Source organism: Argiope bruennichi, chromosome 2 (genome assembly GCF_947563725.1).
Source record: "Argiope bruennichi chromosome 2, qqArgBrue1.1, whole genome shotgun sequence".
Classification (NCBI taxonomy): domain Eukaryota; kingdom Metazoa; phylum Arthropoda; class Arachnida; order Araneae; family Araneidae; genus Argiope; species Argiope bruennichi.
This window is the reverse complement of record NC_079152.1, coordinates 95785020-95798389: the sequence shown is the minus strand read 5'-3', so window position 1 is coordinate 95798389 and position 13370 is coordinate 95785020. Positions and strand designations below refer to the sequence as shown.

Here is a 13370-nt window from a genome sequence, read left to right as displayed (position 1 = left end):
AGACCTTATCTTAGACAGGATTAGCGATATTAAGAAATTAATTTATATGAAATTATAAAACAGAAAAACTTTATAAAAGTAAATTAATACTCATAAATATGCATAAAAATTAATTTATAGATGATAGTAATATTAGTGACATTACATATTTTAGATCATCTTAAAATTTCAGAAATGAATACAAGATTTAAAATTATTAATATTTGAATTTAAAATGAAAAGAATTGGCATCAACAAGTTCACAAATTAAGTAGCAAAAAAAATAAAATTATTTAAAAACATTTTTAATGCTGGAAATACTCGAAAAGCAATGCTCGAAAAAATTGCGATTTGCGGAAATATGTTAAAAAAGTCTGGATTTTTTCCAATTAAAACAATTGATTAAAAAATGACCGATAGATGGCACTCACGCATCAAACTGAAATGGCTTTTGCATATCAGGAAAGCTATAAAACAAAGGCTAGAAATGCATTCGTCATTCAGTGTCAGCAGCCACTTCACCGGATCGAGCATTAGTAGATAATTTTTTTTTTATAAGAACACTGAATCCATGGTTACAACATAGTGAAAAGTGAGTAAAAGCCTTATTTCATTGAATGTGATACTAAATTTAGTACGACGTTTTGAGGAAACGGGGAGTTTGAAGGATCGACAATGAAATGGAAGACTATCCATCAGTGCGACAGTGTCATGTGGAATTTGGTAGTTGAGACATCCATGGGGAGTAGCAGAGCACGTCAAGCTGAAAGAGTAATTGAGATTCCGGAAGAGTCGATCTGATGCATTCTGTACGGAATCTTGAAACTGAATCTGTACAAGTTACATGCCCTTCACTAGTTATTGCCAGCAGATTCCGATGAAAGACAAACCTTTGCATCATGGACGCTTTCATAAATGGAACGTGATTCACAAATGTTGTTTAACATCATGTGAACAGATGAAACGAAACCCACTATTCATTGCATGATGACGTAAATGCGAAAAAAAGTCATATCTGGGCGACATCAAACCCATGTGAGCACATAACCAAACTACTATGTTCTCCGAATGTGACTGTTTGGTCACATCGCGTTCTTCATTTTAGATCCTTTCTTTTGTGAAGATCGTTGTTCTGTATCCGGTTGGAAAATCTGTTCCGTCATTGCAGAACGGTATCTTACACTTTTGAGAGACAACGATGACATAACATAACACCATCCTGTGCCTCCGGTGCCTATTTACTCTAAGTTATCTAACCAGTTGGATGAGCACAGGATGGAAGGAGGGGGGGGGAAGAAAATTGTTGAAAGAAAGAGACGACATCCAGGGTTCTCCAGAGAGAACCCCATCGGTGTCAAATCCTACACGACTGTATTTAATTTTTTTGGTGAAGTAATAACTGAATGGAGGGGACAAGAATACTTAAACAAATGGTGACTTTGAGTTGAACTTACAGGGAAATGAGATTATTAACTGAAAACAATTGTTAAATTACATTGAGAACATCTGTATGACATGTATAAGCATATAAATAATCATTGAAGAGTCAGAAATCTGTAGCGTCCGTCTGAGTCCTGTGATTTTGATTTCCTTCGTGAGAAAAAGTCACTTTTGAGGGACTTCTGAAGTTATAATTTCGGCTGATTTTGTCAAGTGGCATTTTGGTCTCAGCTATTGTGTAGTCTTGAAGAGGTCTTGGTATTTATGAATATGGTTTACTATGGAGTGGATCTTGCCGCGTGAAACGGTATTCGATGCAACTCTCATGTATCATTCTTCCTCGAGACTTGTTTCTGTCTTTCTCATGTGCCATGAGAGAGTCAGTAGGCATTCGGTGGCATAGTGAAAGACAACGAGACAACGTTGTGTTTTGCAGCAAAGATATGCGTCTCTTGCCGCCACCTTCATGCAGAATAGCGCCCATCCTCCTAGTCACATTCACTGAGGACCAAGTGATAAGCCGAGGGTGTAAGATTAAATGGCTTTCACGATCGCCAGACCTTACTCCTGCAGACTTTTGGTTGTGGATATACCTAAAGTCTCATGTCTACTGGGGTTCCTGAACCACTTTGAAATAATTAAAAGATGGCATTCTTTGGTTCATCGGTGGCATCGATGCCGTCAACGCTCGGCTATAATAAGCGTAGTTACGCGGTTCACTTGCTTAATTCCTTGCAGTGGTGTTTATGTTGAATATCTGTAGCTTTAAAATAAAATGCGCTGTATTAACCCTTTAAAGGGCCATTTTTTTCTAGTCATGTTATGTTAAAATATTTCTTGGCTTGAAATTAGAATAAGAAAAGGGATTCATATAGCTTATTAGATAAATTTAATTTGATTAATTAATTAATTTAATAATAATTATTAATTAATTAATAATTAAGTAACAAATCAAGACACATTATTTTGCGTGAGATAAAGAACTAAAGCATCTAAGTTTCTGTCTTTCTAAAAAATTTTGTCAGAACTTAGGCCAACCTACATAAATTCATACAAAGATTGATAAATTTGGTGGGAAGCATACTTCCCACGGCCCTAGAAAGGGTTAAGTTACTGTGCTCTGTTTTCCTGATCTGTATAAGCCATCTCAGTTTGACGTGTAAATGCCATCTATCGGTCAATTTTTACTTATTTTTAATGGGGGAAAATCCATAGGTTCTCTGAACATATTTTCGCAAACTGCAATTTTTTTTCTAGCATTATTTTTTTTCTAGAAATTTTTGAAGTTTTCGCGAACTTATAGCACACCTTATATTAAATTAGCATGGGGATTTTATTATGATAAATAGAGAAAAGAATATTATACACAAATTTAAACAGCCAACCTGAATAAAATTATTTATGCCATTATATAATTTATATGCAAAACAGACTCAAAAATAATCTAAATAAATATTGAGTTCTAAAAAACATCCATTATATTAAATGATTTAAAATTAAATAGTTACATATTTATGTAACATTTCTAGTCAAATGTTTTAATGGTGTGAATCCATAAACAATTGAAGTTTCTGTGTGATTATTTGCTTACTAATTTATAGAACTAACTAGCGAGGGTAGAGATTACACTCCCTCTTGTATTTTATTCTAAATCCTATCGCAACCGCGATAGGATTTAGAATATGTGGAGTTTCTTTTTCGAAATATGTGAATTTTACGAATATGAATTTTTGTTTTTTGAAATACATGTTCCTTAATTTCAATTTATTATATATTTTTAAACATTGAACATTTAAACATACTTACCAAAAATACCATTCAATGTACAGAGGAGAAAATGAATAAAGTTCGGGGAAATGGTTTGAATCTTGAGCCGATGGCCCTGTATTCGTTCCTTCAAAATAAATAAATAATATTATTAATAATAATAATTACAATATTAATTTTATTTTATTTCCAAGTAAATAAATTTTTATTATATTTGATGCCAACTAAAACAAATCAATTTTGGATATCTTAATTTCCAAATTTAATTATAATATCAAATAACTTAGTTTCCTGATTTAAAAGTAATCATTGTTACCATTATATTTATCCAGCTTTATAGTTGTAGAGTTTACTGAAGCGTCTAGACCAAAAGTTCTTGATCAGATGCTTAGTAACCATTCAGAAATTAGACGTTTCGTGGTGCCATCTATATGTACAAAAGAAAAGTCTGGTAGAAACTTAAACCATTATGAACCCTGAAATAAGAAGAAATTAATCCAAATTATATATTAACTTTTATAAAATGGAGGCAAAAATCAGTATGTATACGAGAGCTGAAATGATCAATATTGAAAGGGTTAAGAAAACCCTCTATTAAAGAAAATCGGTTTAAATTACTCGTAAAATTCATGTTTCCGTAATGTTTTAAATGTCTCAGAAAAAGAAAATAAAAGCTCCACAGAAAACCAATTTCTCATGTTTTCTTACATATATACACATAGATAAAATTTAAGCTTAAAAAATGGCATTTTAATATGAAAATAAGACAATAAAGGCAGTTGAAAATAGAATAATCTTCGTATGAATTTCCAATAGGAATTCATACGAAGTTCATGTTAACAATTGATGTATTTGCATACCTGGTTTTAAAAAATCTGAAAACACAAATTCAGATTCTTCTGATCTCATAAAAAAATCCATTTAAAAATCTTAATGAATTCTTAATAATTAGATTGTTAATTTTTAATCTGATAATTTAGAATCTATGTTAGAAGATTCAGAAATCTTCCTGTAAGTAAAATTGTTTATTCAATAAATTTTAAAAAACTAAGTTTTGATGATTTATAAACCTACATAATATTATAGAAATATAAACATGAGCTTTATTTCAAAAGAATCTGAGGTTTTAGAGTGGCAATAGCTCTGTGACATTATTTTTAACTATGGAGATCATCAGTTATTTATTATAGGGTAAAAATACCGTTTAAGATTCGGAATTTGAACCATACAGTAAATCGAAAGTAATCATTTAAATGGTTTTCCAATATCTGTAATTTTATTTAATTAGATTAAGTCCCGCTTTAAAACAACACTAGAGCTATTTTGGGACGGACCTAATAACTTTCAACTGTGGTCAGATGACGAGGACGACACCTTGGCAGGCATTCTCTCTCCAAACATCCGCACTGTACCAGCTGGAGCACATTTAATCCCGACTTATTTTAACGTGCATATATCTGCTTACATGGCGGTTCATTGGTGAAATCGAGCCTCAAACTTTTCACACCCTAAGCCGAAACCTTACTACCAGATCACAGCTGCTACTGATATCTTTAAGTCAACTATCTAACTCTCCGACCCGCCCTAAGGCACACGGATTTAAACCATAAAACTGAATGACCGGACCGCCGCAACAGCAATTGGCGGGAACTGTGGTTGAGTCCTAAGGGCCGTCACCGGCCACGGTACAACCCTCCCCGAAGGAAGTACGTCCCGTCATCGATGGGAGGAGCCAGATCCTCCACCTATTAGTGTACCCTCCAGGGTGGTGAGATCCAACCACCATGCCGGAAGCATTTCATCCTCATTTCGAGGTGCCCCCCCCCGAGGGTCACTGATATCTTTAAGAGTGAATTGAATACGAAGTACATAAAAAATTCAAAAAAAGAATAATTTCAGAATAAATAATATTTTTAATTGAAAATTCTTTACTTCAAATGTTATTTTGAACTGAACGGTAAATATTTAATGCACAAATAAAATATTCTCATTCTTTCAATAAAATGTTATTATTATTATTATTATTATTATTATTATTATTTTTGCTTTTTCGCATATATTGTGTGGAAATAGAAATTATTAAATGTCAAAAATTCGACATCGATCGTTATATCTGTCAGTATGTCTGTGAACACGGTAACTCAAGTAAGATGAATGAAATTTAGTTTGCAGTCAAAATTTTATTCACATGTTCAATTTGAATAAAATTTTAGACGTAGTTGGCCAAAAGGAAGAGGCAGTGAAGACAGTCTACATCAATTAAGAAGCTAATTTAAAACACGTCATATTGTGTTGCTGAACGAAAAGTTGAAAGGAGAATATGTATTTGGGCCTGTTGTGTCCAAATAAATATCACTAATTCACACCATACATTTAAATTTAATATTATTAATTATGATCCATTTTAAATATAAACAAGGCTACATAAACACTAGGAGGCATTTCAATCTTTATTGCCATGTGACATGTGTTATTTCGGGAAGAAAGTATAAAGCATCTTAAAAATTTTATAGGCAATAGGGACTTGCCATTTTTAAGCTGTTGGCACATATGAGAGTCTGTCAAACAGACGATGAAAGTGGAGATATATTGTAATTTCTCAGTTCATATGACATTTTATTTTAATTAATATAATGATAATTGAAACCTTACTGCAGTTTCTTTTCTAAGTTTTGTAATTTTTTTAGTTCCTTTTTTCAAACTTATTTTAATCAATCGTGTTTCTGATTAATTAATCTAATATTTAATACACTTCAAATAAATTAAAAAGAGATAAGATGATGAAATAGGGTTGAGATAGGGTTTCAAGAATATACTGTATTGGATTGCATTCATTTTTTACAAACTGACTTGCAAATAAAAACAAAACTTGTTAATCAAAAAAAAAAAAAAGAATTCTTAATAATAAAATTTCGCGATTAATTTTATCAGTCCCTCTGGTATTACAACGCTTTTTAATGCCAATAAATTGTTGACTGAACATTTAGAAATGTTTTTACGAAATATAGAAAACGGTTATACAAAATATAGAAAGCGATTACAAAATATAGAAAAAGATTATACAGAATATTACAAAATATAGAAAACGGTTACAAAATATGGAAAAATGCTATAAAATATTTTATGTTTAACTATAAGAACCAAATGAAAAAATGAGCATATGTAGGGAATTAGGAATAAATTAATAATACCTGAATATTTCTTAACTATACACACAGAATAAGACGTAAATATGCATAGATTAAAAACAAAAATTAGTAACTAGGAAAAATAATAATTAACAAACATTGCACCGCAGACAATTTAGATCAGTAACCAAAAATAACAGAGATACGAACAGGAAAAATTCACAAGTAGCTTAGGATATACGTGGCAATAGACAAGTATATATATATATATATATATATATATATATATTGCTCTCCAAGCATTAATATATAACCAGATTTTTTAAAGTTCATTAATAAATAAATAAAAATAAAGGTAAAAAACATAATTTATGTGAAGCAAGCTGAGTAATATTAATTAAATAAGAATAGTATGAAAATTACTTATTTTTTGAGAAATAGTTGTGTTTACAGAAGTTAAAGAAAATTATTAATATCTCTGTCGAATATAGGGGACATTTCCCAAACGAAGGGCTTCTGCATTGTTCGTGAACACATATTCTGTGCTCCTGTTTGCAATAAATAAATAAAAAATAGAAGATTCTACTCAAGGAAAATCAGGGAACAGTTGTTTTGACTCATCATCCATTTATTCACATCAAGCCACTCCTTATTTTTCTATAATTTTCGATAAGCAATTCCATACCAGGGTTACGAACATTTCTTAAAGACAATAAAAATTATTTTTTTCATAAACTACTCATTTCACAAAAAACTAGCTGGGTTTCTGCGCGATCGTTAAAGTAAATTTACTGTTTCTCCTCGCGAGCTAGAGATCACAAACACTCCAAGTGAACGTCTACTTTTCTTGACTGCCAAACAAACAAGAAATCTTTTCTGCATAACTTTCAAGACAACGGGAATGCGCTGCCATCTGTGGTTAGAAAAGGGAACTAATCCCGACAATCTCATTTTCGTTATTTATATGAATGCTTGCTGGCGTTCTGTTTTATTTATGAAAATATTGTAGCTAACGTCTCAGTGAAGTCGTTTGTCTTATTCGATAAGATGGCAAGTGATCAAGTAGATGAGAATTGATTTGATCCAAGCCGATGATGATAAAAAATTTAATTATCTTCCACGCTGGTCCAAAGCTGATGGTATCCGTTTCAGTCCCCGAATTCAGTTTCGAGGAGGTCTATTCCTGATTGATAAGGAGGCAATTGACTAACATTTTAACCAATGATATGAGAAAAACAAATGCGGTAACATCGGCTACTAGGGAGCGAAGATGTTTTCACGACAAAGGATAATATGCAAGAAGATCACTTAGAGAAGCGCTTTCTATATTGTGCAAGCGAACACTCTACCTGAATCAGACAACAATGAGCTTCCATGTCCTTCACATAGGAGCCCAGGTTTATTTAGGACAGTAATTCAGTTCGTACGCTGATATGGAGAGAACAAGACACCAATTACAGTCAATATAACATAGTTATAAATGTATAGCCCATCAGAAAAGTATCCGGTCACTACGCTTTATTCCAAAACTAATTTGGCGCACAATAAAACTGCAGGTTTTGTCCCTCTAGAAATAGGTTCTTTATTAAAGTACAAAATATTCCTTCATGTAAGTGGTTTTCTTCCTATTTAGATATATTCAAAATCATTTTTTTTATCAAATAGCAACATCCAATTCTGAATACGTATTTGAATTCCCTACTTTAAGATAGTTTGAATACATATAAGTTTCTGAAGTTTTGAGTAACAATTTGAATAAGTTATAAGATGTTGAAAATCTGAGTTTATAATTTAAATGAGAATTCCCGCTTTTCCTCTACATATATAGATATAATGAACATTTGGCAATAGTTATTATAATGCATTAAGACAAAATTCATGAAAATGAAAGAAGAAAGCATATTTCGTAATTTCAATTAACTTTAAAATTCTTTAAGTAAAGATTTTGAATAGAAACTAAATATATATATATATATATATATAATTCAAAACCAGTTATTTTAACAATTAACATTCAAGCAGTCAAAAAAAAATATTAAATGACAAAAAAAATGAAAATCTTCAATAAAATAATCTAATCTTATGTAAATAACACAAATCTCAAAAACTATTTAGTTTTAAAAAGGACGTTTTTAAATGTAGGCATATGATTAATTTGTTGGTTATACAACTTATGTTTTTACACATCTTTAAATACCACATATATATTGTTACGAAATTTTCCGGGATTCGTTTGGATAGTGGGAGTTATATGGTGTGGAGAACGCTCAATCACCAGGCGGCAGTAGAAAATAAAACAACGACGTTTATTTACACGAAGACACACAGAACAGCACAAAGACGACAACTATATACAGCACAGAAGACGATTATCTTCAGCCGAGACGTGCAGCATACAACAGCATACACAGCAGCATACAACCAGATTCTACTGCAGACAGAAGCGCACAGCTTATGAACGGTTCCTACTGGACGGATCGGGAAAATTCTCGATGTTTCGGGTATAATCTATTTTGGCGCCGAAGTCGCCAAATGGTCGCCAAGTTTGTCGCCAAGCTCTGGGACCTCCTATGGAACCAACTATGCTGGGAAGCCGCATCACAGATTCGTAACAATATATACAATGAATTTAATGTTGCATATTTTATAAAATCAACGAGAATATATTCTCTGAATCTCGCATATAACAATTTAATGCTTTATTGTATATTAAAGCAACCAAATATGTTTTTCGGACGCTCTTTTTAGACAGATTGAAAACAAAATTTGCCATGTAATTATAATTTAATAAAAAAGATCACAGATCAATTTTCATTTATTTAAAAAAGTGCGTTTTTGAACTACCACATTGAGACTTTGAAACCATGAAGTTATGTACTAAGTTTTCTTCGTCTAACTCTTTATGTTTTGTAGTAACCGTGTTTACTGATTCATGAGAACCTACAGATAGATTTCATCAAATTGAATTTCTTTCAAATTTTGATAGAAATTTACAATATTGCTGTTACTACTACCTACCAAATTTTACTTGTCTAACTCAAAATGTTTTTGAATTATCGCGCGCAAAGACAGACAGATATAATTCCAAAACTTATTTTTCTGACTAAGGGAGACTTAACATCTGAATATTTGTCAAAATCTCGAATACAAATATTTTGACGGTTTTCTCTTTTGAAACTTTGTATGCAAGACAGTAAACAGCACATAGAAGTTCGTTGGCAGAACATACATTTCATCCATTTTTGCAATGATCCATATAAAAAAAAACCCATCCGCGTATGGAAACGATTGCAGAGATTCTAATTTGTTTTTTCATCATTTGTGAAATGAAATTTTTTTAAAGTGCAATGAAAAGAAATTTTAAAAATTGCGCAAAATTGCGTTTTAAATGATATACTCAAAGTATAACATTTTATGAAGTCATTTCATCCCGTTAATAAACCTCATATGTCATCAGACCTCAAGAATGATATTTGAGTAAATCGTCCCCTCCCAGCTTTCATATCACATTAAAATATAGCATTCTTGTCCGAAAAAAAATGATTTTATGCTCTTTTAAAAAAAATCATTTTATGCATCTTTATAAAAATTAAAATTTTTCCTACAGGAGATTCATAAATCTTTACAGATACTAAATTTATTCAAATTCTTCTGACTAGTCCTTTCTCACTCACTACTTGGTTTTCAGTATTCTTTACTCCGATGATTAGAAATTGAAAACATTTTTAATAATTTATAATTTATAAAAATAATTCAATTAATTTTTTAAAAATTATTTATAAAAAAAATCAGAAGTCATATTTTGACAAAATTCTTTAAATTTTTTCCCATCTACTGGCACAAAAAAAGTTAATTGTAAATCTATCTGAAAAATTTCCATCCGTTTATCTGTCTGTGGGATATTGTATACGATAATTAAAAAAAAATGTAGCCAAATCTAATGGGAAAAATTTTGGAGGTTTTCATTTACTAAAATTTTATAATTCTTTATGTAATCTTGACAGCATCTAACAAACAGAAAATTTATTTTTCCTGAAAACATATTCGAATTTATTCGTATTGTGCATCGTTTACTCAAAACATAGGCTATGGAAGGTCTTGAAGGATCATAAAGATGTTTTTTGTATATGCCTTGACATTCATCTTCAATAAAAAATCTTAAAAACATTTTTAAATTTCAAATTTATTTACCTATGTAAGTATGAGCTATTCTATTTAATAATTATTAGTAAAACCTGAAAAGAAATTGGGAAATAAGATAAACATCAGATAGGTAAAAATGGCAATATTTTACAGAAACTTTTATAAAATTTTGAAATAAATAATTTTGAGGAGTTTCTTAATTGTTAGATGAGTTTATTAGGGATATTTTTACTTTGTTCTTATTTAGAATTTTTTCTGAATTTATTATCTGTAATTGCACATTTATGAACGTTTTAATGTTGTTTTTATGCAAGAATTATATGTTATGACATACATTGATAAATAAGGTGATAAGGTTTCAACATATTTACTGACATGTAATAAATACAATTGTATAATGTAATATTATAAAATTATTAATCGGGCATTTAAAGGCTTATCTTAGGCCAAACTCACCCCATTAGATTTGTGTAGAAATTTGAAAAGTCGAGCATCAGTTAAAATTTTTGAACATAGTGAGACATTATAAATTTTTCCAAGGTCATAATGCCAGAATATCTACAGTGGCTCCCAAAATTGAGTATACATTATACTCTTTCTTCTTTAATTTTACTCTTTTTTTATATTAACATTCCTATTTAAGGCTAATATGTATAAGAACGACAAAATATGCATTAACAAAAGTATTAGGCTAAAAAACAAAACGGAGAAATCAATAATATTTTTATTACAGTAATTTTTATGTCAAAGTTACAAATTCCAAAGTCACAAAATTGAGTATACACCTTATAAAATATGCGACTTGACTACTGATATTTATTTTCAAATGAATAAGTAAAATAGTTTTGTTACTTTAATTGGCAATCATTGATTTCCAAGCGAAAACAAAGGTTTTGGTTACTATAATGAGCTCCAGAAATGAAACAAATGTTGAAATTCGGAAACTTGTTATTCGATTGTCTGAAGATGGTAAATCTCTACGAGAAATTGCAAGGGAAATTCAACGCAGTCACGGATGCGTTCAAAAAATTATTCAGAAGTATAAAATGTATAGCCAAATTGTTAATAAACCTGGAAAAGGAAGAAAAGAAATCCTCAGTGTCACGACCAAGAGAAGAGTTATTCGAGAGGTAGCAAACAATCTTAAGGTGAATGCTACAAAAAATTGCTACATTTACTTCAAGAACAATTGGAAAGTGTGTTTCTGCAAAAACAATTCGAAAAGTAATCTGTAAAGCAAATTATAATGGTCGCGTAGCCAGAACAAAACCATTCATTTCCAAAGTAAACGGAGAGAAAAGAATTTCATTTGCTAAAAGTCATATTTCAAAACCTCCGGACTTCTGGAATCAAGTAATATTCAGTGACGAAGTAATTTCAATGTTTTTGATAGTGATGGTCGATGTTATGTTTGGAGAAAGCCTAATTCTGAACTTCTTCCTAAAAACACCAATGCTTCTTTCAAGCATGGAAGTGGCTCACTTCTTGTATGGGGCTGTGTGTCTGCAAAAGGAGTGGGAAATTTAGTTTTCATTGAAGGAATCATGGACAAAATCAAATATTTAGATATACTGAAGAACAATTTAAAACAAAGTGCCCAGAATTAGGGTTTAGGGTCAAGTTTTCTGTTTCATCAAGATAATGACCCGAAGCATACAGCTAAAATAGTTAAGTTATGATTGTTGTATAATTGTAAATTGCAATTGGACACTCCTCCTCAATCTTCAGATCTCAATGTGATTGAACATTTGTGGGCACAATTAGGAAAATCAGTTCAAAAATACGATATTAGGGGCAAGGAACACTTAAAAATGAGTTTCACAAGAAGAATGGTCGAAAATATTCGGCGAAACAACTCAAATTCTTGTCAACTCAATGCCACATCGTTTACAAGCTATTCTAAATGCAAAAGGATATGCAACAAAATATTAATTTATCTTTTTCTCTTTTTGTCTACAGATTTTGCTAGATGTATACTCAATTTTGTGACTTTGGAATTTGTAACTTTGACATAAAAATTACTGTAATAAAAAATTATTGATTTCTCCGTTTTTTTTTAGCCTAATACTTTTATTAATGTATATTTTGTCGTTCTTATAAATATTAGCCTTAAATAGGAATGTTAAGATCAAAAAGAATAAAATTAAAGAACAAACAGTATAGTGTATACTCAATTTTGGGAGCCACTGTACTTGGAATCAAATTGTCAAATGTTGGAGACTCGATTATACGGAAACTTCTTCGCATCTATAGTAAATGAAAAATAATATTGTTAGGCAAGGTTCCTCAAGTGTGGAATTTTGGAGCAAGCATCCGCCATCTATAACTAAACATAATTCTTATGAAACACGTAACTACAAACTATATTTAGGAAATCTAATAGAAAAAACTTTATTTTCCTTCTAGGTTCAAATTAGTCACATATGAAACGACATAAACTATAAATACTATTGAAAGTCTTATGACTTCTGAAGAAAAATCTTTCACAAAAAATAAAATTCAAGGTCTAATTCCAGAAAGCACTGTGTAGTGATATTTATTTTTAAAATGGTAAGACATATTTTGTTTTTCTGGTGTGTTACTAAATTTTCCATATAAATCAATATTCTTCAAAATAATGTTCTGACACCTTCTCTGGCTTCATATCGATTTTCTTTCAATCATACATTTTCCCAGATTTTTCTTTTTCGAGTTTTTCCGTTTGGATCGACTTTTTTTTCTTGTCACGGAACATGCACTTTTTTTTTAAGAGAAAAATAGTTTTAGGTCTAAAGAGATTGTTTCGATCAATTGTTTTTAGCCGGCTATTGATAGGGATACGTTTAATAACGATACCGCATTTATATTTTTTCATTGTGAATAGATTGAATAATAATAGTGAGTAACTATTATTGATTTGACGTTACTTTTCAA

General features: G+C 30.7%; 1 long non-coding RNA gene across 3 annotated transcripts in view; it reads right to left on the bottom strand.

Moving 5' to 3' along the window:
- Nucleotides 1-13370, bottom strand: part of LOC129989627 (uncharacterized) — a 47899-nt gene that overhangs the window by 10423 nt on the left and 24106 nt on the right. For 2 of the 3 annotated variants that reach the window (XR_008785819.1, XR_008785820.1), the window contains exons 2-3: nucleotides 3503-3662; nucleotides 3226-3313 (exon numbers count right to left, since the gene is read on the bottom strand). This is a non-coding gene — a long non-coding RNA (uncharacterized LOC129989627). The remainder of the gene's footprint in view (nucleotides 1-3225; nucleotides 3314-3502; nucleotides 3663-13370) is intronic. The other variant, XR_008785821.1, reaches the window with a different exon arrangement.